The 25,929-nt window shown below is 38.0% G+C and overlaps 1 long non-coding RNA gene across 6 annotated transcripts in view; it reads right to left on the bottom strand.

Annotated features, from left to right (window-relative positions):
• LOC147371065 (uncharacterized) overlaps nt 1-25,929 on the bottom strand; it is a 166,496-nt gene that overhangs the window by 22,031 nt on the left and 118,536 nt on the right. For 3 of the 6 annotated variants that reach the window (XR_015166246.1, XR_015166245.1, XR_015166249.1), the window contains one exon: nt 11,005-11,257. The exons of 2 other annotated variants lie outside the window; for them this stretch is intronic. This is a non-coding gene — a long non-coding RNA (uncharacterized LOC147371065). Of the gene's footprint in view, nt 1-11,004; nt 11,258-12,699; nt 12,718-25,929 lie in introns of those variants that run through there. One more of the 6 variants, XR_015166251.1, reaches the window with a different exon arrangement.

The following is a 25,929-nucleotide window of genomic DNA, read 5'->3' as shown; positions in this document are numbered from 1 at the left end:
GTCTGGCTTTGTCTAAGACACAAAGTAAATAAGTTCTCAGTGTAGTATGTTTTTTGTTATCCAGAGGCCAATAAGCTTCCCTAAGTTTTTGCTCATTAGTTTAGTTCAGTTCAGTTCAGTCGCTCAGTTGTATCCAACTCTTTGCGACCCCATGAATTGCAGCACGCCAGCCCTCCCTGTCCATCACCAACTCCCAGAGTTCACTCAAACTCTATGTTCATAGACTCGGTGATGCCATCCAGCCATCTCATCCTCTGTCATCCCCTTCTCCTCCTGCCCCCAATCCCTCCCAGCATCAGAGTCTTTTCCAGTGAGTCAACTATTCACATGAGGTGGCCAAAGTACTGGAGTTTCAGCTTTAGCATCATTCCTTCCAAAGAACACCCAGGACCGATCTCCTTCAGAATGGACTGGTTGGATCTCCTTGCAGTCCAAGGGGCCTCCCAAGAGTCTTCTCCACCACCACAGTTCAAAAGCATCAATTATTTGGCGCTCAGCTTTCTTCACAGTCCAACTCTCACATCCATACATGACCACTGGAAAAACCATAGCCTTGACTAGATGGACCTTTGTTGGCAAAGTAATGTCTCTGCTTTTGAATATGCTATCTAGGTTGGTCATAACTTTCCTTCCAAGGAGTAAGCATCTTTTAATTTCATGGCTGAGTTTTTGCTCTTAGTGCTGAATTCAGGATACTGCTGAGAGTCTCAGTACAGAAAAACAAGAAGAGAAAGTATCACTTCAAATACCTGTTAGATTCTTTTGATTTCCAGAAACATCCTTTAAATAGAGGCTCTATACTACATGCACATTTGTGTGTAATAATATACTGAAATCATATTAAAGAAAAGATCTATGTTTTTATACTAATACCTAGATAGCATATTCAAAAGCAGAGACATTACTTTGCCAACAAAGGTCCGTCTAGTCAAGGCTATGGTTTTTCCAGTGGTCATGTATGGATGTGAGAGTTGGACTGTAAAGAAGGCTGAGCACCGAAGAATTGATGCTTTTGAACTGTGGTGTTGGAGAAGACTCTTGAGAGTCCCTTGGACTGCAAGGAGATCCAACCAGTCCGTTCTGAAGGAGATCAGCCCTGGGATTTCTTTGGAAGGAATGATGCTAAAGCTGAAACTCCAATACTTTGGCCACCTCATGCAAAGAGTTGACTCATTGGAAAAGACTCTGATGCTGGGAGGGATTGGGGGCAGGAGGAGAAGGGGACGACAGAGGATGAGATGGCTGGATGGCATCACTGACTCGATGGACGTGAGTCTGAGTGAACTCTGGGAGTTGGTGATGGACAGGGAGGCCTGGCGTGCTGCGATTCATGGGGTCGCAAAGAGTCGGACACGACTGAGCGACTGATCTGATCTGATCTGATATATATATATATATAAGGAAATATAAATCAGCAAAGAGAGAGTTTATAAACATTCTAAGTGTCTAATAAATTGCTGCTATGCATTCATTACTGGACAGGTGCTGTGAAATCTGTATAAAACACAGTTTCTGTAAGAATTAATAATTGGAAGAGCCAAAATGGATGAACGAGCTTTTCAGTAAGTTGGTGGCCATGCACTCATCTATGTAGTACATGCCACGGTGTCACAGGAGCATAGAGAAGAGGCGAGGCAAGGGTGGGAACCTAACATTGAGATAGTGGGTCTTGGCTGGGCCTTGAAGGACAGGCTGAAATTTAAGAAGCAGAAGTGGTCAAGAATGCTGATTAGGTGAGGAAAAAGACAGTTATGAAGGCTCACAAACCACAGGTTTTCACATGCTATGAGTATACTGACCTTATTAGACTGAGGAGGGGGGACCTCATGGGAAATAAGGATGTGACCAGATTTTGACATGTCCTAAACCTCAAGAAAAGGAACTAAGACCACATAATTTTTGAAGTAAGGAGATCTAGGGTGTTTCCCTGATCTAGGGAGCAGGGAGTAACAAAAACAATGATTTGGGAAATGTATATTAGCAGGGAATGTTAGCATGAATTGGAAGATAAAGAGGCTTGCTAGGAAATGGCTGTAGTCATCTTTGTGTGACTGATAAGTCAAGACATGGGTAATTAAAAGATTAAAATAAGATTTAAACTTGTGTATAATATGTTTTGAAGAATAAAGGGAAAGGAGTTTGACAACTGATGGCACATGAGTAATTGATGCCAGATCCCTCCATTTGGAATATACTTATTGATCACTTAGTGTAAATAATCTCAAGGCATTCATCTGAGCTTTTATGTATATGTCATATCTCCCCAAGCACACTATGTTTAATGTAAGCTTCCTAAGGACAGCACAGCCTACACTAGCAGGGGTCCAGTTTGTTGATGTTATGAGAGGTGAAAAGGAAAAATAATAAACATTGATACCAAGTTTTCCAATCTAAGTAACCAAAGTTACTTCAACCAAGGTGTCTCATCCATTTCTCCGATACTTTGACATAGCTAAGACTGAGTATTTAAAGCAAGTATTATATTTGAATACTGAACTATAAAGCTATTTGTTGGGCTGTACCACATAAGCCTGTAAGCTTTGTACTTGCTCAGGCTCAACACTGTGAAAAAAGCCCAGAGTCATCAACAGAGAAATCAATAGTTTAGTTGAAAGGAGATCTTATGTGTTAGATGCACAAGGGTTCTGGAGTGACACCATTCCAGCAACTGTAGGAGGCAGGCAGGCTGGATGGACATAGCAGCAGTATTCCCTCCCAGAGGGAAGTGGGTATTTCTAGTTATAGGGGGAATCACATCCATTTGACTCATTAGTTACCAGAGAAACCCGCAGAGGGGAAAGGGCCCTTTTAGACCCTTAGGCTAAGTGCCTTCTCTCTGGGCAGAAATCTTCCCTTTGTTAAACTATAACTGGTCTAAAGACTAAAACAATCACTGGGGAGTGGGGGCAAGTGCGTAGGTATTAGCTGATTAGGCTCTACATTGAAGAGGTCAGTGAGTGGCGTGAAGGTGAAAGTGAAGGTCGGGCAGGTGATGTACAGAGAGCAAGCCAATAGCCATCTTGGGAGGTCTGATCACACACTGGTGTTAATATTAATTTAAATAGCCATGAACCATTATTCTAGAAGAACTACACTAATGCCTCCTTCTGTAAGAAATGGATGGATAAATGAAACAAATTGTTATTGATCAGAGCCAACTATTCAAAAGGTAAACACATAAAAGTTTGCTTAACTTCCCTTTACAAGAATTCCTAAATGCTGTTTTCATCTTTTAATCTTGGGTGCCATGTACAGACAGCTCAAGCTTTCCTCTTCTGGCTTGTCTTACCACCAGAAACACTGGACACCAGGGTTTAGTTTTTGCTCTCTATACGTTGTATGTTATGGATGGGGTTTTGGACTAGGTACATGATTAGTAATTTAGAAGCTCAATATGCTGAGAATGCAGAATCATTATGGGAATCCAATAAGAAAGTGAAGATGTTACATCTATTACTTATTCTTGCAATCAATTGTGGTGATAGGTGTACAATTACTTTTAACTACTAGGAGAGATCCTGAAAGGAAAACAGTAACTAAGCTGAATATTGAAAAAAAATAAACTGGATATAGGTTCATTTGGTTTCATTTTGTTTAAACTTTTAGGCAACATAGTTGTATTTCTAAATGATACTGAGAGTTAATTATGTTGTGAAATAGAAAAAATGTGGTTGGAGGTGGGCTTAGATTGCCATGTCTTTAGAAAGGAATAGAGAGAGAGTAGTGTGCCGTGATGCAGGCAGGCTAGAGGTTTGCAAATGATGGTATGAAGATGGTTCTTTTTATGGATTCTTATTGCTCAGGAAACAAGCAGCAAAATTATCACCTATGCAGGATTAAGAAGGTGAAACATCAGGTTTGTGGAGGGAGGAGAGTCAATGAAATCGTTATCCTGAATTGGTAGAACTGATTAGTAAAATGTAGACAGTGCTGAGGTTTGCCTTCATAAATTTAAAGTAAGCCTGACTGCATTTTTATTTCCTTCGGGTTCAACTGCACAGGCTTGTAAGGGAAGAACTAGATTCAACTGGGATAAAATTGGTCAAGCAAGAAAGATTGAGGAAGAAAAGGCCAAGGAAACAGAGGGTATATGCAATGGGGCAATTGTAATAATAATGCAGGGGATCCAAGCAGATAAGGAGAAAGTAAGGACAAGGTGTGATAGGAAAATGTGGCAGTGGAGGTCCCGGAGCTCTGCAGTGGAAATATGAGAGCTAGAGATCACACTGTGGGATATCTGAAAGATTTGGAAGATGGGGCAATTGTTGGTAATGACAAGATCTAGTGGGAACTCAAGGAGGTACATGGCAGAGGGAACAGCATCCAGGAACCGTGAGGCCTGGATAGGGATCTTTCCTGTATCTACTGCAATCACCAGCAATGGGAGGAAAAAACCCAATGAGCAAAGAGTTAAAATCTTCACTGAATGAGAGGCAGTGGCTGGAAAGATGAAGATAATGGCACCAAATAAAGGGAGGAAACATGACAGTTATTAAGAGAATGGACTCTGGAGTCCAACAGCTGGGGTTTGAATCCTGGCGCTAATATTTTCTAGTTGTGTGACTGTGGGCTACTAACTGATCATTCCAGTCAGCTCAAATGCATCTATAAACTAAGGAAAGCAATATACATAACTCACAGCTTTGTTGTTAGGATTAAATCAGATCAATGTCTGGCAAAGAATAATCAATATATTAAGTGTTATTAGCTTGTGGAATACAGTGAGAGGTGCGAGTTTCAGTGTGTGTGTGTGTGTGTGTGTGTGTGTGTGTGTGTGTGTGTGTGTGTTGGCATGTATTTATCAGGGAGCATCCAGGAATCAGCAATAAAGAGCAAAGTCCAGCAAGACATAAGAAAAAAGCCACCACTTGAGAAGGCTTCAGAGAAAGTTTTGACCTGGGGAGGGTCACGTTTCAAAGACAGCAAAAGAGTAGTCAGGATGCTCAGCAGAGGCTAAATATACAGGGCTTAGCTGGTAACAGACTTGGTTCTAGAAGGCAACAGGCAGGGATCTAGGGTGGTACAGAGGAGAGAAAGATTGGGTCAGATTTTAGGGGATGGACAGAGCTCTGTAGGGGTGAGTGTCCTTATCATGATGGGTAACTTGTGAGGTCTCGGCGGATCCTTCCAAGTCAGGTAAACTAACAATGTGCAGCATGAGACCCACGGCCCTGATTGTATTTCCTCTGGTGACCAGTCTCACACAGTTGTTCAGAAGATGGTGTGAGAAAGTCCTACAGAGGAAGTGCCTCTGTCGCCAGTATGTCAATTAAAGGAGCCATTGCCAGGCAGGGAGGCAGAATACTTTAGGGAAATGATGAGAAGTTAATTGATTGGTGCCAAAACCCAATCCTAACAGCTAATTCAGGTCCCCAAGACTAGATCAAACACCAATACATGTTTTCAAAGCACCTGAATTTCTTCAAGGCACATATAATATTAATTACATATTTAACTGTATGTTTATTTACTTAATGCCCATTTCCCCTCCCAGAATTGGCAGGAAATGTCTCTTCTATTCCCTCTTGAATCTTGAAAGCTTTGCCCATTGGGTAAGCACCTGTTTTTGTTGTTCGCTCAGTCATCTCTGACTCTTTGTGACCGTACGGATTGCAGCACACCAGGCTTCCCTGTCCTTTACTATCTCCCGGAGTTTACTCAAACTCATGTCCATTGAGTCGATGATGTCATCCAACCATCTCATCCTCGGTTGCCCCCTTCTCCTCCTGCCCTCAATCTTTCCCAGCAGCAGGGTCTTTTCCAGTGAGTCGGCTCTTTGCGTCAGACTGATCAAGCACCTATATCTGTATCTAATTCATATCTATGCATCTGTATCTATGCCTCCCTTTGCATTTCTGTCTATAGCATCTTTGTGAAAGATGCTTTGTGAAAGGGTTATGTTAGGAATTAAGTTGCCAAAAAAGATTTATTGGCAATGATCATACCTCATTTCAAAATTTTACTTCCTAAGCTAGTTGCGTTTGTGTCCACTTACCCATGGTGAATCAAGGTTGTTTTTGGAAGAACAGTATATCGAGTAATGTAGGTCTGGTCTACAAGTGTCCCGAAAGCTTTGCTAGCAACATCTTTCTAGACTTTTCTCAAGGGGAAAAAAAAATGGGGACTTGACCTAAAGGAATCAAATAGTCTTTGAAATGTTTCAACTTGATTAGCACCGTGTGATGAGCCTAGCAAGAACAAAAGGTTATTTGAGACATCTGTCTCATTGCCTAAGTTAACGGACAAAGAGATCTTATTTTTATGTTGCCTGGGATTGTTCAGTGATTATTTCATCTAAGTTCTTTGTTGTTTCCCAACTAGATCATAACTTTCCAGTGACAAGAAAGGGTGTCACTTAGGCTGGAGGCAGTGAAGTCTCGTTTGGCCAAAGCCAGCAGTTTCTTATTATACTACGCGAGCTATGCTTGGGCATGTCAGAGTGGTGTCATGTAACCCTACATGAAAAAGACCATCTTGTGGTCAGGGCACTGTGGTTAATGGGTGAGAAAACAAGGTTTCAGAGGATTGCCACGCTTTTAATGGGGCCTTCTGGAATTAATGAGGCCGTGTTCTCAGGGCATGAGGGATGAGAGCAGACACCAGATCATTTACTGCCATATCCCCTAGAGTGTATTATGCTGTCGATGGTGGTTATGGGGTTAATAATTATTTTTCCCAGTAACTGGAAGTAGTATATTTTCTCACTGTCACATTCTCAGATAGCTGCTGTGGTGTTAGCCTTTTGTACATGTAGTAGCACACTTGGTTGAAGCTGACACTTTTCCAGAGTTGAGAAAGCTATCAGGAGACTTTGCTGAAACAAGACAGCTTGTAGTTTGTTTCCTGGGCTTCATTTACTGCCTCTAGTTGAATTAACAAACAATTTAACAGCAATGTCTGTATTTAAATAGAAGAAAAGGGAAAAGAGAAGGCCCAGGTGGGGATTTCATGGAAAAGCCAAAGTACTTTGCAAAGGGCTCTGGTGAAACTGAAGCAGTGACCCAAGATGCACCAGGTTAAAACAGACAGCATCACAGAATCAGGGGAAAAAAAGGACAGGAAGGTGAATAGAGAGAGATGGTGAGAGGGATGGGTGTTGAAGCATGAAAAATTAAGGGTCCTTGGGATCAACTAGACCTGAAACAATGTGCACATTCGACTTTGGGCATGGTTCTTCTCATCCAAGCTTTCTCTGTTTATTTGGTTGAAATCTGTATCCCAACGCATCTATTTTAGGTGGAATTGAAAGTGCAAGCCTAGAAATTCTTTGCACAGAAGCTTGGTTTAAATCTGTTCAACTCACTAGGCTGTACCCCTTTAATCCTGTCACTTTCCCAGCTGACAAGCCATACTGGCAGAGGTGAAAAGGAAGGCTAACTTGTTCTTGGCCTTTCTCCCCACAAACACCTTTTCCTTGCACAGTATACCAACACAATTCCGAAATGCTCACAGGGATGTTTAAGATCTGGCCTTCAAATGGCAACATCCAAAAATGTGCTGTGTTGTCTTAGTAAGACTCTTGAATACATTGTTGTGCTCTAGTCTCTATGATGACATTCTTGAGTCTCATTCTGCAAGGGGAATACTGCAGCCTCCTGTCTCCCTCTGCCGCCCTGCCTCTCTCCCCTTACCACCAAAGCAGTCTTTTCAAAAAAATGTGAAGCACATCATGAAACGTTCCAGCCTAAAATCCTTTAATGACTTCTTTATCCTGGAATAAAACCTATATCTTTACCATGGTCTACAAGGTTTTGAACACTCTTACCTCCAACCTAATCTCACTGTTACTTACCAATATTTCTAATTACTTCAATTATACGCACAATTATTTTAAAAATACTTTTTAAGTGTTTGTCTCTCCCATTAGAATGTAAACTGCATGGGGAGAGGAACTTGGTCACATTTCTTCATTCCTGTATCTCTAGTACCTAGGACAGCATTTGAGACATAATAGATAAGCTATAAAATAATCACAGAGTGAGTAAATACTAGCTTAAAATTCTCAGAGCACTTTCATTCTCATAAAAGGATCACTTTTTTCTTTGACTGTCTTACTAAATTTTTTTCTTTAGCTTATTATTGCTTATGAAATACATATTCGCCTTTCTGAGTCCACATTTATAATTAAATATGGGCTGCCTGGTGTTGTCCTTCATAGCTGGGAATAATCCTATTTGCAATATTGATGATTCTCTAATGTGTATCCAGCAGGCTTCTCCTGAGTAATACCTTGTGACCTGGGACACTGGGGCCCAGCCCCGAGCCCTGCACTTAGAGGGCCTCACTCTGCTCCTCTGCTGGCCTCACCAAGGGGGTCAGAGCCTGTGAGGCCAAGGGGATGTGCTCGCTTACACCTGTCCACTACTTTCTTTCTGTGTGTATGTGTTTTCACTTTGTTTTTTAATTGAAGCATAGTTGATTTACAATGTCATGTTCATTTCTGCTGTACAGCAAAGTGACTCAGTTATACATATATCTACATTCTTTTTTTTCATATTCTTTTCCATTATGGTTCATCACAGGATATTGAATATAGTTCCCTGTGCTATACAGTAGGGCCTTGTTGTCATCTATTCTATATATAGTAGCTTATCTCTGCTAACCCCAACCTCCCACTCCATGCCTCACTTAAACTCCTCCCACTTGGCAAATGCATGCCTGTTCTCTGTGTTTGCGAGTCTCCTTTGTAGATAGGTTCCTTTGTGTCATATTTTAGATTCCATATATAAGTAATGTCTCATGGTATTTGTCTTTTTCTTTCTGGCTTACGTCACTTAGTATGATAATCTCTAGTTGCATCCATGTTGCTGCAAATGGCATGATTTCATTCTTTTTTATGGCTGAATGTCTGGGTAGTATTCCATTGTGTGTGTGTGTGTATGTATGTACGCACACATTTTCTTTATCCATTCCTCTGTTGATGAACCTTTAGGTTGTTTCCATGTCTTGGCTATTGTAAATAGTGCTGCTATGAACATACAGGTGCGTGTATCTTTTTGGATTAACAGTTTTGTCTGGATATATGCCCAGGAGTGGGATTACTGGATCATATAGTAAACTACTTCTAGTTTTCTGAAGAACTTCCATACCGTTCTCTATAATGGCAGCACCAGTTTACATCCCCGCCAACAGTGTAGGAGGGTTCCCTTTTCTCCTCACCCTTTCCAGCATTTGTTATTTGTAGATTATATTAATGATGGCCATTCTGACCAGTGTGAGGTGGTACCTCATTGTAGTTTTGATTTGCATTTCTCTAATAATTAGCAATGTTGGGCATCTTTTCATGTGCCTACTGGCTATCTGTATTTCTTCCTTGGAGAAATGTCTTTATCCATTTCTCTGGATATTTTAGGTCTTCTGCCTAGCTTTTGATTGGGTTGTTTTGTATGACTTGTTTGCATATTTTGGAAATTAAGCCCTTGTTGTTTGCATAGTTTGCAAATACTTTCTCCTGTTCTATAAGGTGACTTTTTGTCTTACTTATGGTTTCCTTTGCTGTGAGCACTGCTTTTTTGATCACATTCCACTACACAGGACCTGGCACTTTCATGCTCAGACTTTCATGCTCAATCCAAGTCATCTTCCAGGTCCCATGAGACTCCTTTCTTCAAGACCTGGTCCAGTATGTACCATATTCTTTGGTCTTGGGGTGGCTATTGCCATAGATGTGAGTGGAGCTTGATCAATCAAGCCAGGGTGTGCACATGCCTGTGTGCAGGACTGGAAAGACCAAGGGCTGAGGTTGGATAGAAAAGTAGGTCTAACCATCAAGTATCCCCAAGTTGGTCAGAGAGACTTATCTCCTATAGTAAAGAGGGCCTGGTTCCAGGAATTTACTCCAAGATTTTTGATGGTTTGTTCTACAAACTTAAAGTTAGAATAAGAAAGAAGGCTAGTCTTAGAAAACTAAGATAAAAGAAAGTGTGCTGTTAATAAGAGGCTCTTAAGAGTTAAAGAACCCCTAAAGTGAAAACTATATTACCAGACTTATTTGTTGTTTGTTTGGCCAGAGTAGAGAGATTTTTCAGAACACTCCTGGTTAATATTTTACCTTTTCTCCATGAGCCAGTTCTTGAGGAAGGAAGGAAAGGTAAGTTACTTCCTGTCTCCTCATAAATATTCTTATAGACATTAATATAGACTGGAAAGTGATTTTTTAAGCACTTTATGCCACCCTTCCTGAAGTTATGCTCAGCTGTACTGATTACCTCTGTAACTATAAAAAAGCAAAATTTGTGATTTGAAAGCAAAATATAGACATGTTCTGTTCACTCCCTGAACCTACTTTAGTATTTCACGTTCAGGGTGGGAGGATGGCTGTGGATCAGATTTTGTGGCCTAGCTCTTGCTCCCTTCCTGAAAAGACATGAAAGTGGCCTTTTGCTGTGGACTAAAGGAGAAGCTATCTATATTTATATCTTCTCTGTCCTTTTATTCTGGTTTATGTCCACACATACAGGATTTAAGCAGTATAAAGTATGTATCACCCCAAAAAAGAATCATAGCAAAATAGAGGACATATAAATAAATTATTAATGTATTTGCATTTTTCAGAGGGTCTTAAAAGTGATGAATCTTTTGATTTGGTTATGTAGATAACAGCTATCATTGTGCATACTTAAAATTGTCTGACTAGAGATACAAATGTTAATTGTGCATTTTTTTGACAATTGTTTTTAATACTATATAGTTGTCATTTATAAATTCTTACAAGTTTTTTTAATCAAAAGAGAAAAGGTGAAAGAGAATAAGAAATAGAGGCTAAACAGAAATACAGTTGTTGAGGGCAATAAAAGTAAACAATGCAAATTATCCTCACTAGGGTTAAAGGGATTTACAGTGTTAAAAGGTTTCCTTTCCATTTTAAAACAAAAATGAAATGAGAAAGATATTTTGACAGTCCAAATGTAGTTTAGGGCTATAATTAGGATAATATAAGTCACAGATTTCACTAATGGAATAAAAAAATCAAACATCCTTAATACATAATTCATGCACATTTACCTTTCTTATGAACAGAGGAGCCTGGTGGGCTGCAGTCCATGGGGTCGCTAAGAGTTGGACATGACTGGGTGGCTTCACTTTCACTTTTCATTTTCATGCATTGGAGAAGGAAATGGCAACCCACTCCAGTGTTCTTGCCTGGAGAATCCCAGGGACGGGGGAGCCTGGTGGGCTGCCGTCTATGGGGTCGCACAGAGTTGGACACGACTGAAGCGACTTAGCAGCAGCAGCAGCAGCAGCTTTCTCAAAGTTGCTGAAGTAAATATACAAAATGTCTTAGTAGATTTATAACATATCCATTTTGTTCTAATTTGGGCAACTTTGTAATTTAAAGTTTTTATTGATTTATATAATTTTCTTATGAGATAAGGCAGGTAAATACCATATTTTCAATTAGTAAATACAGAGTTTATACAGGTATAGTGAATTCTGCTTAGCAGGCATGAAAGTTTAGACATTAAAACTTTGAATTATTACATGGTAGAGTTTGGAGTGAGAAGGGATGGTGATGAAAATGTATCTTTGATAGTGTTACATATGAAGCATCATGGAGTCCAAAATTTTTGACAGAGAGGAGCTATTTTCAGGTGCTATACTGCCAATCTGGTGCTGTCTCTCTGCCAAAAATCAGGTGCTTATGTAAACACACACTCAAAGCCATAGAACAGATTAGAAAATGCACAAGAGGTGCCATCCCCAGGAAATAAGCAGCTACAGTTGGCATTTCACAGAACATATTGAAATAAAGTACACCTTGTATTTCAGAATGACACGGACCAGGCATAGAACTATAGAAACACTGTTGGTGAAATCGGAAGTTTGGGATCTTATCACGAGAGTGACTGAAATTAGGCACCGCTCGGTACCATTTGGCATGGAACATACAAACAGACTCAGAATGTAAGCATTCAGACAAGACTGGTTTAGAGATACAGGTCTCTATACAGATGGGCTGGAAGTTAATGCAGAATCACTCTGCATTCCAGTCATAGTTCTTGAAAATCTAGCTAAGTAATTTTTAAAATCTCTCAATCCTAATAAGTTGTATATGCGTGGATGCTTAGTCGCTTAGTCACATCCGACTCTTTGTGACCCCACAGACTGTAGCCCACCAGGCTCCTCTGTCTATGGGATTTTTCAAGCAAGAATACTGGAGTGGGTTGCCGTTTCCTACTTCAAAGTTGTATATAGTTTTTATAGTTTGTCATTCTCAAGTATAATTTTAGGGATTTAAGGAAAAACATCCTGAAAAGGGGGTCTAAAATGCAGGTATGTATAAAGAGAGTTTTTAAATTGGGTAAACTCAGAATTACGCTTAGGATTCAGTTGCTCAGATTTGAAAAACAGGTAGGAATTACTCCAGCTGAATGAGGTTTGAATAGAATAAAGTTTATTACTTTCTAGATGGTGTTCACCGGGGAAGGCGATGGCACCCCACTCCAGTACTCTTGCCTGGAAAATCCCATGGGAGGAGCCTGGTAGGCTGCAGCCCATGGGGTCATGAAGAGTTGGACACAACTGAGCGACTTCCCTTTCACTTTTCACTTTCATGCATTGGAGAAGGAAATGGCAACCCACTCCAGTGTTCTTGCCTGGAGAATCCCAGGGACGGGGGAGCCTGGTGGGCTGCCATCTATGGTGTCGCACAGAGTCGGACACGACTGAAGTGACTTAGCAGCAGCAGCAGCAGCAGCAGATGGTGTTCATAAAATCCTTGAATGCATAGAATAAAACAGGCTGTAGTCTATGGTTTATTGTGCCTAAAATCACTCAAAGTTTCTCAAGATGAAATTGCTGTTTGGTTCTTTATGAAAACGAGTCACATAACAAGAAAATAACAGAAATAACATAGCCTAGGTCTGCTCCTTGACTCTCCCAACAGTATCATTTTTGTGGAGGACAGAATTAAAAGTTTTCTATGATACCACCGTGTCAGACTGGGCCTAAGTACTAATTGCTGCATTTCCTAAAGTGCAATATAAATATTCCGCACCTAGCCTCCCAGGGTATCTCAGCTGATTAGGAGTGTGGTTACCAGGCAAAATTCAAAAGTAAGGCTTAAAAACATTCTACTTCCTGCTCACAATGGAATTTAGTTTGGCCTCATAAATCATGTATATGCTATCAATTCTCTCTTTTATTGATGATAGGTCAATAAGAACATATGTAGTTTTAACTGTACAAAAGGATACATAATACTTTGGATGTAAAACATTAAATCTGAAAAAATTAAAGCATCCATCATGCAAAATGCAAGCAGCTTGCCTTGTTGAAATACTTGCATTTCCCAAATGCAACATGTTCTTCCACACCACTTTGCCTCCACACAAGCTCCCTAGAAAGTCTCTCTCCTTGTTCTAATGTGGCTGATTCCTGCTCATCTGTTAAAACTCAGCTTGGCCATCTCATTTTCCAGGCATCCTTCCTTAATATTCTTCTGCCCAATCCAGCTAGTCAATTATGGATATTCTTCCTGTGTACTTTTGTTTGTCTTAAGACATGATCATCCAGTATTGAATTCATGGCTTAGTTTATCTATCTCACCAGAGAACACCAAATTTATCTTTTAACTCTGAATTATCAATGCTTAATTTAGTGCCTGGTAGAAGAAATACTACAGCGTATGCAATGATGTCAAAATGCAAGGGATCAGGCAGGCTTTTGATAAAGCCTTTGATGTGTTAAATGGTGAAATATTAGTTACCATCAGTGGAATTGTCTTATTACTGAATGCCTGGAACAGGTTATATTTTATGAAACTCATGAATATATAGTTCTACTGAAGAGAACTCTATTAGGTGAGATTGAAAATTATTTTTAACCAAGAAGACATTGCTGGCCTTAGAGCTAAGTTAATTGAAAAGGGTCTTAAAATGGAAGACTGTTGATACAGGTTTCTTTTTATTTAAATTTTATTGGAATATGGTTGACTTACAATACTGTGTTGGTTTCTGGTATACAGCAAAGTGAGTCAGTTATATGTGTGTGTGTATGTTTGTGTTTAGTCGCTAAGTTGTATCCAACTCTTTTCTGACTCCATGGCCTACAGCCCACCAGGCTCCTCTGTCCATGGAATTTCCCAGGCAAGCATAGTGGAGTGGGTTGCCATTTCCTTCTCCAGAGGATCTTCCTGACCCAGGGATTGAACCCGGGTCTCCTGCATTACAGATAGTAGGTCCTTAATAGTTATCTATTTTATATATATAGTGTTTATTATATATGTCAACCCCAATATTCCAATTTACCCCTCCCTCCATTCCTGACCCCTCATCCCTGCACAGAAACCATAAAATTGCTTTCTATATCTATAACTCTGTTTCTATTTTGTAGAAAATTTCATTTGTATCCTTTTTTAGATTCCACATTTAAGTAATATCACACAGTATTTGTCTTTCTCTGATTTCACTCAGTATGACAATCTCTAGGCCCTTACAAGTTGCTGCAAATGGCATTATTTCTTTCTTTTTTATGACTCAGTAAAAGTCTATTGTATGTATGTACCACATCTCCTTATCCATTCCTCTGTTCGTGGACATTTAAGTTGCTTCCATGTCCTGGTTATTGTAAATAGTGTTGCAATGAATATTGAGTTGCATGTATCTTTTTGTGTCTTATGCATAGGAGCAGGATTTCTGGGGCATAGGATAGCTCTATTTTAGGTTTTTAGGTAATCACCATACTGTTTGCCCTAGTAGCTGTATCAGTTTACATTCCCAGCAACAGTGTTGGTGGGTTCCTTTTCTCCACACCCTCTCCAGCATTTATTGTATGTAGATTTTTTGATGATGACCATTCTGACCAGTGTGAAGTGATACCTCATTGTAGTTTTGATTTGCATTTTTCTAGTAGTTAATGAGGTTGAGCATCTTTTCGTGTGGTTATCTGTATGTCTATCATTTCATTTGGCTATCTGTATGTCTTCTTTGGAGAAATGTCTATTTAGATCTTTCACTCATTTTTTTATTTTGAGCTGCATGAACTATTTGTATATTTTGGAAATTAATAATCAAATCCATATGGTACTGGCACAAACACAGAAATATACATCAGTGTAAAGTCCAGAGATAAACTTATGCACCTATGGTCACCTAGTTTATGACAAAGCGGATAAGAATATGCAATGGAGAAAAGACAGTCTCCTCAATAAGTGGTGCTGGGAAAACTGGATAGCTACATGTAAACAAATGAAATGAAAACACTTCCTAACACCACATATAAACTAAACTCAAAATGGATTAAAGAACTAAATGTAAGGCTGGATACTAACTCTTGAAGGAAAACATAGAACACTCTGACATAAATCACACCAAGATCGTTTTAGATCCACCTCCTAGAGTAATGAAAATAAAAACAAAGAAACGGGACCTAATTAAACCTAAAAGCTTTTGCACAGCAAAGGAAACCATAAACAAAACGAAAAGACAACTCTTAGAATGGGAGAAAATATTTGCAAATGAAGCAACTGAGAAGGGATTAATCTCCAAAAAAAGATACAGGTTTCTGAAACACTAATATTATCATCATTGTCCTATTAATAGTAAATATGTGCTGAGCTCCTAGTCTGCAATAGGTACCATTGCACTTTCTCTGTGAATATGTTTTATTTAATCACAACAATCTTATGAAATAGACATTGGTATTTTACACAAACTAAGGATGAGAAAACTGAGGCTTAGGGAGAATAAGTAACTTGTCTGAAATCACACAGTAATTTACTAATATATATGATTTACTAATATACCAGTCTATTTGTCTCTGATGCCCATGATCTTCAATACTGGGCTATCCTGTTTCCATCAGGTACAACCCAGATGTGTTCACAGGTGTTTCATTTCCTTACTGCCATTACCAGGTATTTTCTAGCTTTCCCCCTTTGTATTAGTGGATTCTGTAATGGCTTGTGGCTCCTCAAATCAAAACCCTGTTTCTTATCTTTCCCAATGTTCATCTAGCAGCAAGAATAACTGATGAGGTTTGGACAGAATAAAAGTTTTGTGTTTCTACTCTAAGCTCCCACTTGGAATCCTCCAATTCCGTCTGTTCTAGTATTAATTATGCAGAAGGGAACGTAGAATTGAAATCAAAGGCAATGGGTGGAGAGGGGAAGTAAACTCCATTCTGCTGCTTTACCTCTGATCCCAGTTGCCATAGCTGGTACTTCTGCTGAAACACTTCCAACATAAATAGTGTGTTAAAGAGAAAAGAGTAAGGATGGGGAAAGGGACTAGCATGGGAAATATGAGGTTAAGTACCAATCCAACCTTTTTTCTTCTGGCTTCTACCACCAAATACCCCTAATTACTACACCCACTTATCCATCGTAGAAATAAATATTTCTGTTGAAATATATAAAGTGCACAAATCATAAATGTACCATTTGAATTTTCACAAAATGAACACACATTTGTAATCACCACCCACATCAATAAACAGATCATCAGTACATTGTGGCTTTAAATCACATGTTCCTGATGACTGAGGTAGAATACCTTCTGTGATTAATAGACATTTCAATAGCTTACTTAATGAGATGACTCTTCAAGTCTTGCCCATTTTTTCTTACTGCGTTGTCTTTCTCTTAATGTGTAAGGTTTCAAAAAATATTCTGAACATAATCCTTTATCAGTTGTATGTACTGCGTACGTTTTCTCTCCCTTATTTACCTACCTGCCTTTGAATGAATGTCTTTAATAAACAGAGCTTTTAAATTTTTATATACTTTGAAAAATAACTATGTAATTCATAAAATTCGAATGTAATACAATCTATCAATAATTTTCTAATAGTGCATTTTGTGTCCTATCAAAGAAATCTTTGGCTTCTAATAAATTGTAAAGCTATTTTCTTATCTTCCAGAAACTATATTTTCTCTCACAAATTTATATCTATAATCCATCTAGAAGTGATTTTTGTGGGTGGTGTGAATTGTGCAAGAAACATTTTTTTCTTCTGAACATGCCATTAACCCAGAATTATTTCTTGGAGAGGCCATCCTTTCTCCATAATGCTATGTCATCTTTGCCCTAGTCAAGTGTTGGTGTAGGTAAAATTCCATTTCTGGATTTTATTTTTTTGCTCCCTTGGTTTAACTCTCTGAGTGCCAATACCACACTCCTTCAATTAGGTAACAATGTAAGACTTTGAACTTTGTTCTTCAAAATTTGGTTATTTGTGACTCTTTACATTTTCATTTGGAGAAGGCAATGGCACCCCACTCCAGTACTCTTGCCTGGAAAATCCCATGGATGGAGGAGGCTGGTAGGCTGCAGACCATGGGGTCGCAAAGAGTCAGACACGACTGAGCGACTTCACTTTCACTTTTCCTTTTCATGCATTGGAGAAGGAAATGGCAACCCACTCCAGTGTTCTTGCCTGGAGAATCCCAGGGACGGGGGAGCCTGGTGGGCCGCCGTCTATGGGGTTGCACAGAGTCGGACACGACTGAAGCGACTTAGCGGCAGCACATTTTCATTAATATTAAAACCTAGTGTCCATTTTTTTTTAAATGAGATATCTGATGGAATTTGTACAGGATTTGCATTAAATAGGCACATCAATTTGCAGAAAATTGAAACCTATAAATACTGAAATCTTTCAATCCAAAAACTTGACATAACCTCTCAGTTATCTAGGCCATTTTAATACTTCTCAGAATATTTTATTTTGAGATATATTTTTGTTGAGAAATTTTACGTTTTGTCCTATTTCTTTGGTTTTTGATTTTTTTATTCTATTTCAGATGTCAGTTTTTAGTTTCGTTTTCTAATTGGTGGTACATATAAATACCTTCAATTTTTTATATTGTCCTGTGTAAAGACATCACTGAAGTCTCTTAATAATTGAACTGTTTATAATCTTAGATTTTTAAATGTACCATCAAATAAATGCATTTTATTTTTCATTCTTGAGCATTTTCTTTCCTTTCTCCTGTCTTCCCTCCATTCCTTCCTCCCCTCTTCCTTCCTTTCCTCCCTTGCCTGCCTGCCTTTTTCCTCTTGTTTTGTTTTCCTTTATAATACTAGTAGGGGCCTTCAGTACGATGAGAATAGAAGGGGTGATAGTGTGAATGTCCTCTCAATCTAGGCTCAGGCAGAAAACTTTTAATGCTATATAGTATTAATACAAGGTTTGCTATAGTTTTATAACTACTCTATCACATAAGTAACTTTTCTTCTAATTATAGTCAGCTGAGATATTTTAATTTTGGTGTTTAATTATCCCAAATGTTTCTTTTGCTGCTTTGAGATCATCATATGAGTTTTCTCCTTTACTCTGTGAATATAGTCATTGTAATTTTAGAATATTAAAAAAAACCTTGCTTTTTGGAATAAATTTAACTTTCTTATAATATAATCTTTTAGTACACATTTGATTTGCTCATATATTTTGCAGGTTTTGCCTTGTTCATGAAAGTTTGGCTTGTAAATTTCATTCTTAAAATGAAATAATCATTTGGTATCAAGATTTCATTGAACTTAAAAAAGTATTTGGGAACTTTCTTTTTTTATTATTATCATTTCTCTGGAATAGTTTGAAAGAAATCACTGTAAAGTTGTCTGGTTCTTACATTTACTTGATATTATTGGAAGTTTTCATTTCAGCTTCAATTTGTTGAACACATCTAGAACTATTCAGATTTTCTAATTATTTCATCTGCTTTTGAAAGTTTTTTCCTTGGCTATTTTTCTGAATTTTGAAAATGTATTGACACAAAGTTGTTTATAGCATGCTTCTATTTTTTATAATAAAATCTTAAAATAAATCTATCTTTTTGTTCCTGGTACTAGTAATTTGTACTTTCTTTTATAATAATCCTAAATGTTTAAATAGTATATAGAAAAGCAACTGATTTCTATAGCATAATATTGTATAGTGTGACCTTTCTAGACTCATTTATTCTGGGAAATTTTTGTTTTTGTAGATTCTTTGAGGTATTCTACATAGATATTATGCCATCTATGAAAGATACTTTCATTCAGTTCAATTCAGTCGCTCAGTCGTGTCCGACTCTTTGCGACCCCATGAATTGCAGCACGTCAGGCCTCCCTGTCCATCACCAACTCCCGGAGTTCACTCAGATTCACATCCATCGAGTCAGTGATGCCATCCAGCCATCTCATCCTCTGTTGTCCCCTTCTCCTCCTGCCCCCAATCCCTCCCAGCATCACAGTCTTTTCCAGTGAGTCAACTCTTTGCATGAGGTGGCCAAAGTACTGGAGTTTCAGCTTTAGCATCATTCCCTCCAAAGAACACCCAGGGCTGATCTCCTTTAGAATGGACTGGTTGGATCTCCTTGCAGTCAAGGGACTCTCAAGAGTCTTCTTCAACACCACAGTTCAAAAGCATCAATTCTTCGGCACTCAGCCTTCTTCACAGTCCAACTCTCACATCCATACATGACCACTGGAAAAACCATAGCCTTGACTAGACGGACCTTTGTTGGCACAGTAATGTCTCTGCTTTTGAATATGCTATCTAGGTTGGTCATAACTTTTCTTCATTACTTACTTTTAAATCTATAAATCTTTATTTCACTTTATTATCCTACTGCACTAGCTGAAACTTCTACTATGATGTTAAATAGGAGTGGGGAGAAAGAATATCTTTGTCTTGTAACCTGGTCTTGGGGGAGGCACCACATTTTCATCTTTAAGAACAATGCTAGCTTTTCTATAAATGTTCTTTATCAAACTGAGAAAGTTCCTCTCTATTTTCAGTTTACCGAGGTTTATTTTTGTTGTGGTTGTAGTTTTTTTTTTATCATGAATGGATGCTATATTTTGTCAAATGCTTTTTCTGCAACAATTGATATAATCATATAATTTTTCTTAAGTCTGTTGGTATAGTGGATAGTATTGATTGATTTTTGAGTGTTGAACCAGCCTTGCATACTTAAAATAAATCCCATTTGGTCATAGTATCTAATTTTTTTATACATTGTTGGATTCAATTTTCTTGAGGATTGTTGCATCTATGTTCATGAGTGATACTGTCCTGTCATTTTCCTTTCTGTAACATCTTTCTGTGGTGTTGGTATTAGGGCAGTGCTGGCCTCACAGAATGACTTATGAAATGTTTGCTCGCCTTCTAGTTTCTTGAAAAGATTGTGGAGAACGGGAGTAACTTCTTCCTTAAATGTTAATTAGAGCTCTCTAGTGAAGCAATCTAGGACTGGTGCTATCTCTTCTGAAATATTATTATCTTTCTGAAATATTACTAACTGTTCAGTTTCCCATATGGGGTAAGCACTATTCTTCTGCTGGAAATGGATTATCTCAATGTTTGTTTGTCTGGGAAAGATGTTATTTCTTCTTCAGTTTTGGAAATCGTTTACTGGATATAGAATTTTAGGTTAGTGATTTTTTTCCTTCAACATTTTAAATTAAAAAAAATTATCCCACTCTCTTCTTATACAGTTTCTGAAGAGATTTGCTATATAACTCTTGTTCCTTTGTAGGTAAGGCTTTTTTCCTCTCCTCGGGCTTCTTTCAAGACTTTTTCTTTTTAAAGTTGATATATTACCCAGAAACATTTATTTTCCTACAGTTCTTATTTAAAAATACCAACTACCCTGGCAAATTTTGTTCCTACATCTTACATGATATAAAATTTGAGGTCCACATTTTTATCCCCATCTTATAGACATTCAAAGGGGCAATGAGAGTTAGTAAGTGATTTGGTTAGTTTTCAGAACCAGTGCCCTAAATTACTGTGCTATATTTGTTCCCACAAGTAGCATCAAGTCTTTTCTAAAATAGTCTAGCAAATGCTGAATGACAAATCTCCTCAAATCAAACTCTTATCTTTCACTGTATGAATTTCCCTCTTTCAGCAAATAAAAAAAATCATTGCCAAGCAGTATGTAGTTACATCAACACTGTCTTACTTACTATATAGGTTTCATTGTCTAAAAGGAAAGATAATATATATTTCCTTCTTGTCCACTTGTAATAAAATTCTAACTACCAACACATATGTTGCTTCAAAACACTAATACAGATTTTCAATTTAAAGAATATCCAGATATAATGTACCCACCAAAAAGAAAAGCATGGAAGAACTTTCACAGTAGAAACACTGCTTGTGGTGTATGCCTGCAATTAATAACCTAGTATCTTTACTATATGAATAGTGAGGGAAACAATGGCATGGAAGTCCAACAAGTTTTCTAAAGAGATCCATCAGTAATGGGAAATTTTCATTTGTTAAATTTCCTCATGATTAATGTTAAATTTGTAGTTGTAACATTCATTTTTACCTATCTCTAGACAGAAGGTAAGGTCATTACCCCTGCTTGAATCTTCAGTTCTGATCTGAAATAATGCATGTTCTCCTCACCTAGGGGGGTTCTCAGGCTTCAGAGAGTTTCTTTAAGATATTCCTTTATGGAAACAATATACAACAATATCTTCTGTCCTTTGTAATAATTTTATCTGATTATCATGGTAGCATTTTTTATACATTGTGTGTACTGGTTTACTCCAATGAAGTCCGTGGTTAGGTCACCCAGACTTTGAGTCAGTGTTCTCTTCCAAAGGAAATTAAAGAGAAGGGAAGTCCAGAATGTACTCCTCCCCACCTTCTACATGTTAACATTACAAAATATTTTACTTCGCTAAATTGGTTAGCGTTTGGATATTTGTTTTTATGATTGACTATGATAGAAAAGTAAGAAAGCACTTCATATCTACTACTAAGAATTCAAAATATATGAACTGAAAAAGAAAAGCAATACTAGTATGAAAATCTCACCATCCACCTCCCATACTACCCAATCCCAGGCTTTGGTATATTTCAGTTCTGAAGGCTTCTCTTTAATTCCAAAGCAGAACATATAGAGGGAGTTAGAGCTTAGACTTCTACATGTAGAATATTTAAATACATATTTTAATAGATGCCATCAGGTCTTCAGTATCACTAATATATTCAAAGACATAAAGCAAACACAATCAGCTATATGTTTAGGTTAGTACAGGGGAAGAGATTTCTGATTTTAAATTCTTATATTTGGAAGGAAAATGAACAGAAGTAAAATGGGGAAGGGAATCATTTTTGAAGAAAATACTAAAAACTAACTAGTATAAAGATATAACAGTCAATCCTAAAATGACCAAACAATTCCTCCTTTCCATGAACCACATATCAAGTCAAGAGGAGAGTGCATTTCTCCTCCCCCTGAATTTGAGGTGGCTTTTCATCAACAGAGTGCTGAAAAAGAGGCGTTAAAAGACCACTCGTTTCTCTACCCTTGAAATGTTCATGTTTAGGGTACTCCTTTTTAGAAACCAGACACATTGAGAGGTCACATGGAGGAAAACTTATGAGATCTGCTTGGCAGCAGTTCTCAGCCAACAGCTAGCAACAGCTGTCAGCCATGTGAAGGAGCGCATTGGATACTGTAGCCCACTCAAGTTCTCAGATGACTACAGCCCTAGTGGATGCTTGGACGCCATGTGAATAAACCATCCAGCTGAGTCTGATCAACTCACAGAACGGTAAGTCCCTAAGTTTTGAGGTATGCTGCTATGCAGCAGTGATACATAAAAGATATATGTGATGCAAATAGCTGACTGGTAAACAAAGTCCAGCATAAACATATTAGGCTAATGATGATAAAAGGAATTTAAGAGAAATACCTGGCTAATATATGTATTCTAGTTAACTTAAATATTCTCATAGAGGATACAGATTTTTTTGTTGTTGTTCATTTTAGGTATTTTTAAAGTAAAGCAGACAAAATTTTGGAAAGCATCTCTTCATATTGCAGTTGCATACTTAATGTGCAAAGAAAAATATGAGTTCAGTGATTCTTGATAAAACCAAAGTTTCCTTGAAAATGTTATATTATTTAAAGAGAAAAGGAGCAAAAAGAAGGGGGAAATCCTTAAATATAAGCTATTTAAAAAAAAAAGAAAACTATCAAAAGTTTACTGAAAAATATGGAGGCAAGGGAAAGAATAGAAATGTTATTCTGAGAGGAAAAAGTAATTTTCAGTAATATAAGTGAAACAAAGTTCGAAGGTGTTATCATGTGCCCTTTGCTCTCATAATCCTTTTTCATATATGTTGTGGAAATTACCATATTCAATTTTAAATGATTTGTTCATATGTCTGGTTTATATCACCAAACTATAATCATTTCCAGGGCAGAGATCAGTATTATTTATATTGTTATCACTAAGATAATATAGAGATTAACAGATGGATGTTTAGTTAATGAATGAATGGGTGAATAAATGATTTAGTATAAACTGATACATGAAATTAAGTTTTGAAATGCAGAATCAACCTATTGACAGAAGCAGACCCTTTGTCAGAGATGTCTATTTTGGGGGGTGCTCTAATTTTCTTGACGTGAGATTCAAAGAAAGCTGGAAAACACCCTCTTCTAGATAAACTAAGCATTTTATCTGGAGACACTGAAGGTGGATACTTTATGGTCCCTGCTCCGAAAAGGTCATGGGATACTGAGCAAGATTGAAATGTAAGAAGTGCCTACCTGTGCAAAGGATTAATAAGTCTTTCAATTTCATTATCTTTTTAAAAACACACAGGAGTAGCTTTATTCCCATTTGTAGGTAAAATATTAGGATGAGAGATATTCAGTAACTTGTTCAAGGCAAGCTAGTAAAATGAGAGAGCCGATATATAGTAATTTATTCTTTCATTTTTCTCTCTCTGGCTCCCAAACTACAGTTATAAGTATTGATGTTAGTCTAAGCAAGGTGCTATGAGGGCAGGAGCAAAGCTTACTTGGAAGGAGGAAGCTTATATGGGATGCTATGATAAGGCTCCCATTGTGTCTGCATCCCTATTCCCTACTTGTGTGGCTATTCTACAGAAGCACAGAATGGCTACAAGCTTTTGGAATCATGCAGATTTGGGCTTAATTCTAGTAAATGTGGTAGATGTATGGAGAAGTTACTCAGTCCACTCCAGTTTCTTCTTTCCCATCCATAAAGTAGGAATAACCATGTGTACCTGTAAGAGCTCTTACAAGGATCACACCTGAGATGTATTAAGCACAGTGTCTGGTGTAAATACTCTCTTGGCAAGTGGTGAGAGTTAGTCTAATGAATTTTGTATGATAGCTATTCTGATTTGTGGTTGGCTGATCTGATTCTGTGGGTCTGGAGAGGATATTTTCCCAGATATACAAGATTTTAGCAGATATTCTTTGATACTTTTGCTAACCTAAGGGCAATCTTGGACCATTGATTACAGCCTTTACATTTTAGACCATATTTCCAGGAATGAGGTTTTAAATGTCCTTTAGAGACCCAGCCCCACTCTTTATGATCTATTTCTTTGGCATTCAGAAGGAAGAAATCATTCAGGAATGTTTGCTTCCTGTGGCAGTGTAATTTCTCCCTAGCCTCTCTGGCAGTCATCTTTTGCCTGTGGTTCTAGTAAAGCAAGCAATATTGACTTGACTTGCTTGGAAAAGTATTCCTTAAGCATGTATTCCTCACAACGTTAAAAATAGAGTATTTGATCAGGGACCTTTAGACACATCTACTGGTTCATACTTTTATTCAAGCCCCTGACTCTGAACAAAAATAAGTTAATATTCAGAAGACTGTAAATAAAAAAAATTCAGTGCTTATTTCTACCCCAATCCTGGCCTAATCCCAGCCAAAGCTGGATCTTTAAAATCTAGAATACTTGAGGTCTGAGGGTCTGACTTCAGTTCTTCTCAGGCAGCAAGGCAAGGAGGGAGGTCAGAGCTGAGAATCCTTACTCCAGAGAGCAAGGGTGGCAGGACAAATGGGAGAAAAGACACGAATTCATTAAGGAGTAACAGCCCGAGCAGGCGCTTACTGGCTGAATTGGGAAGGAAATTTCTTAGAAGGGCTCCAGAATGTGGAGGAAAAGGAGCAGTTAATCTGAAATACAAAATTGAAAGACACGGCAGATGCACGATTTTAGTCTCCCAGATAAGATTCCTTCCGGAATTCAAAAGCATCCAAGAGAAGCAAGACAATCGGCTGCTGGGCTCAAGATGTAAACACAGTGCTGGCTGACACAGTGAAGATGTTTATTAGAAAAGTTAATGCAATGTCAGGGCGGAAGATCAATGTTTAACCTGATTTCATTGCAATGTATTGGCCTGCCTTGGAATACAGAATGGAAAATTAGCAAACCAGAAAAAGGAACATGTAAGGGACTTTTTCATAAGCAAGCTGTCAAATCACGGACACTGACATATGTGATTTTAAAAAGTCAGGAATTACTTGCATTTTCAGTTAACACATGTTCTTATACTGAATATGCACATCGTTTTATTAATTTGAGAAATACATTCAAAATTTTATTTGCCTCAATATCTACGTAAGGTCACAGAATGTTAAGAGATTCACTGAATTCAGTTCTCTGATTTTTAGAGATTAAACCCTAAGGACCAAATCTGCCACATGACTTTCCAGAAGTTACTTAGTGAGGTGGAAGTATGGTCAGTGACCTTCAATAAGTCATTTTACAGGTAAAGAAAGAGGGGCAGGAGACCACTGGAAAGATGGTTGCCCGATTCATGAATCCAGTCCTGACAAGCCTGTGCTTGATACAGGAGGCCGTCTCACTGTAAAAATACCTGTATAATTATTTGATGAAACTATCCCAGGAGTGTTATTTAGCTAATCCTCATCAACCTGTAAACAAAATAAAGATCATTTTCCACAGTCTAAAAAATCAAAACATGTCCCTGATTGCAGGACTCAGATGAGTTAAAAGAGCTTTTCGATGCTCCAGCTTCTTTTAATTTGATGATTTGGATAAAATCTAATGGAGCTACTGCAATCATTTTCTACAGTGGTTATTAAAGCTGACATTTAAGTCTATATTTAAGAAGTTCTTACTGGAAAAGGAAACTAAGAAGTGTTTTGTTTTGTATGCACTGTATCATACTTCAGAAAGACGAACACTCAG

This window comes from Bos grunniens, chromosome 6, assembly GCF_055505025.1.
Source record: "Bos grunniens cultivar Pamir isolate PY7600 chromosome 6, Bosgru_T2T1.0, whole genome shotgun sequence".
Taxonomy (NCBI): Eukaryota; Metazoa; Chordata; class Mammalia; order Artiodactyla; family Bovidae; genus Bos; species Bos grunniens.
Note: the sequence above shows the minus strand (reverse complement) of the source record. Positions and strands in the feature narration are given on the sequence as shown.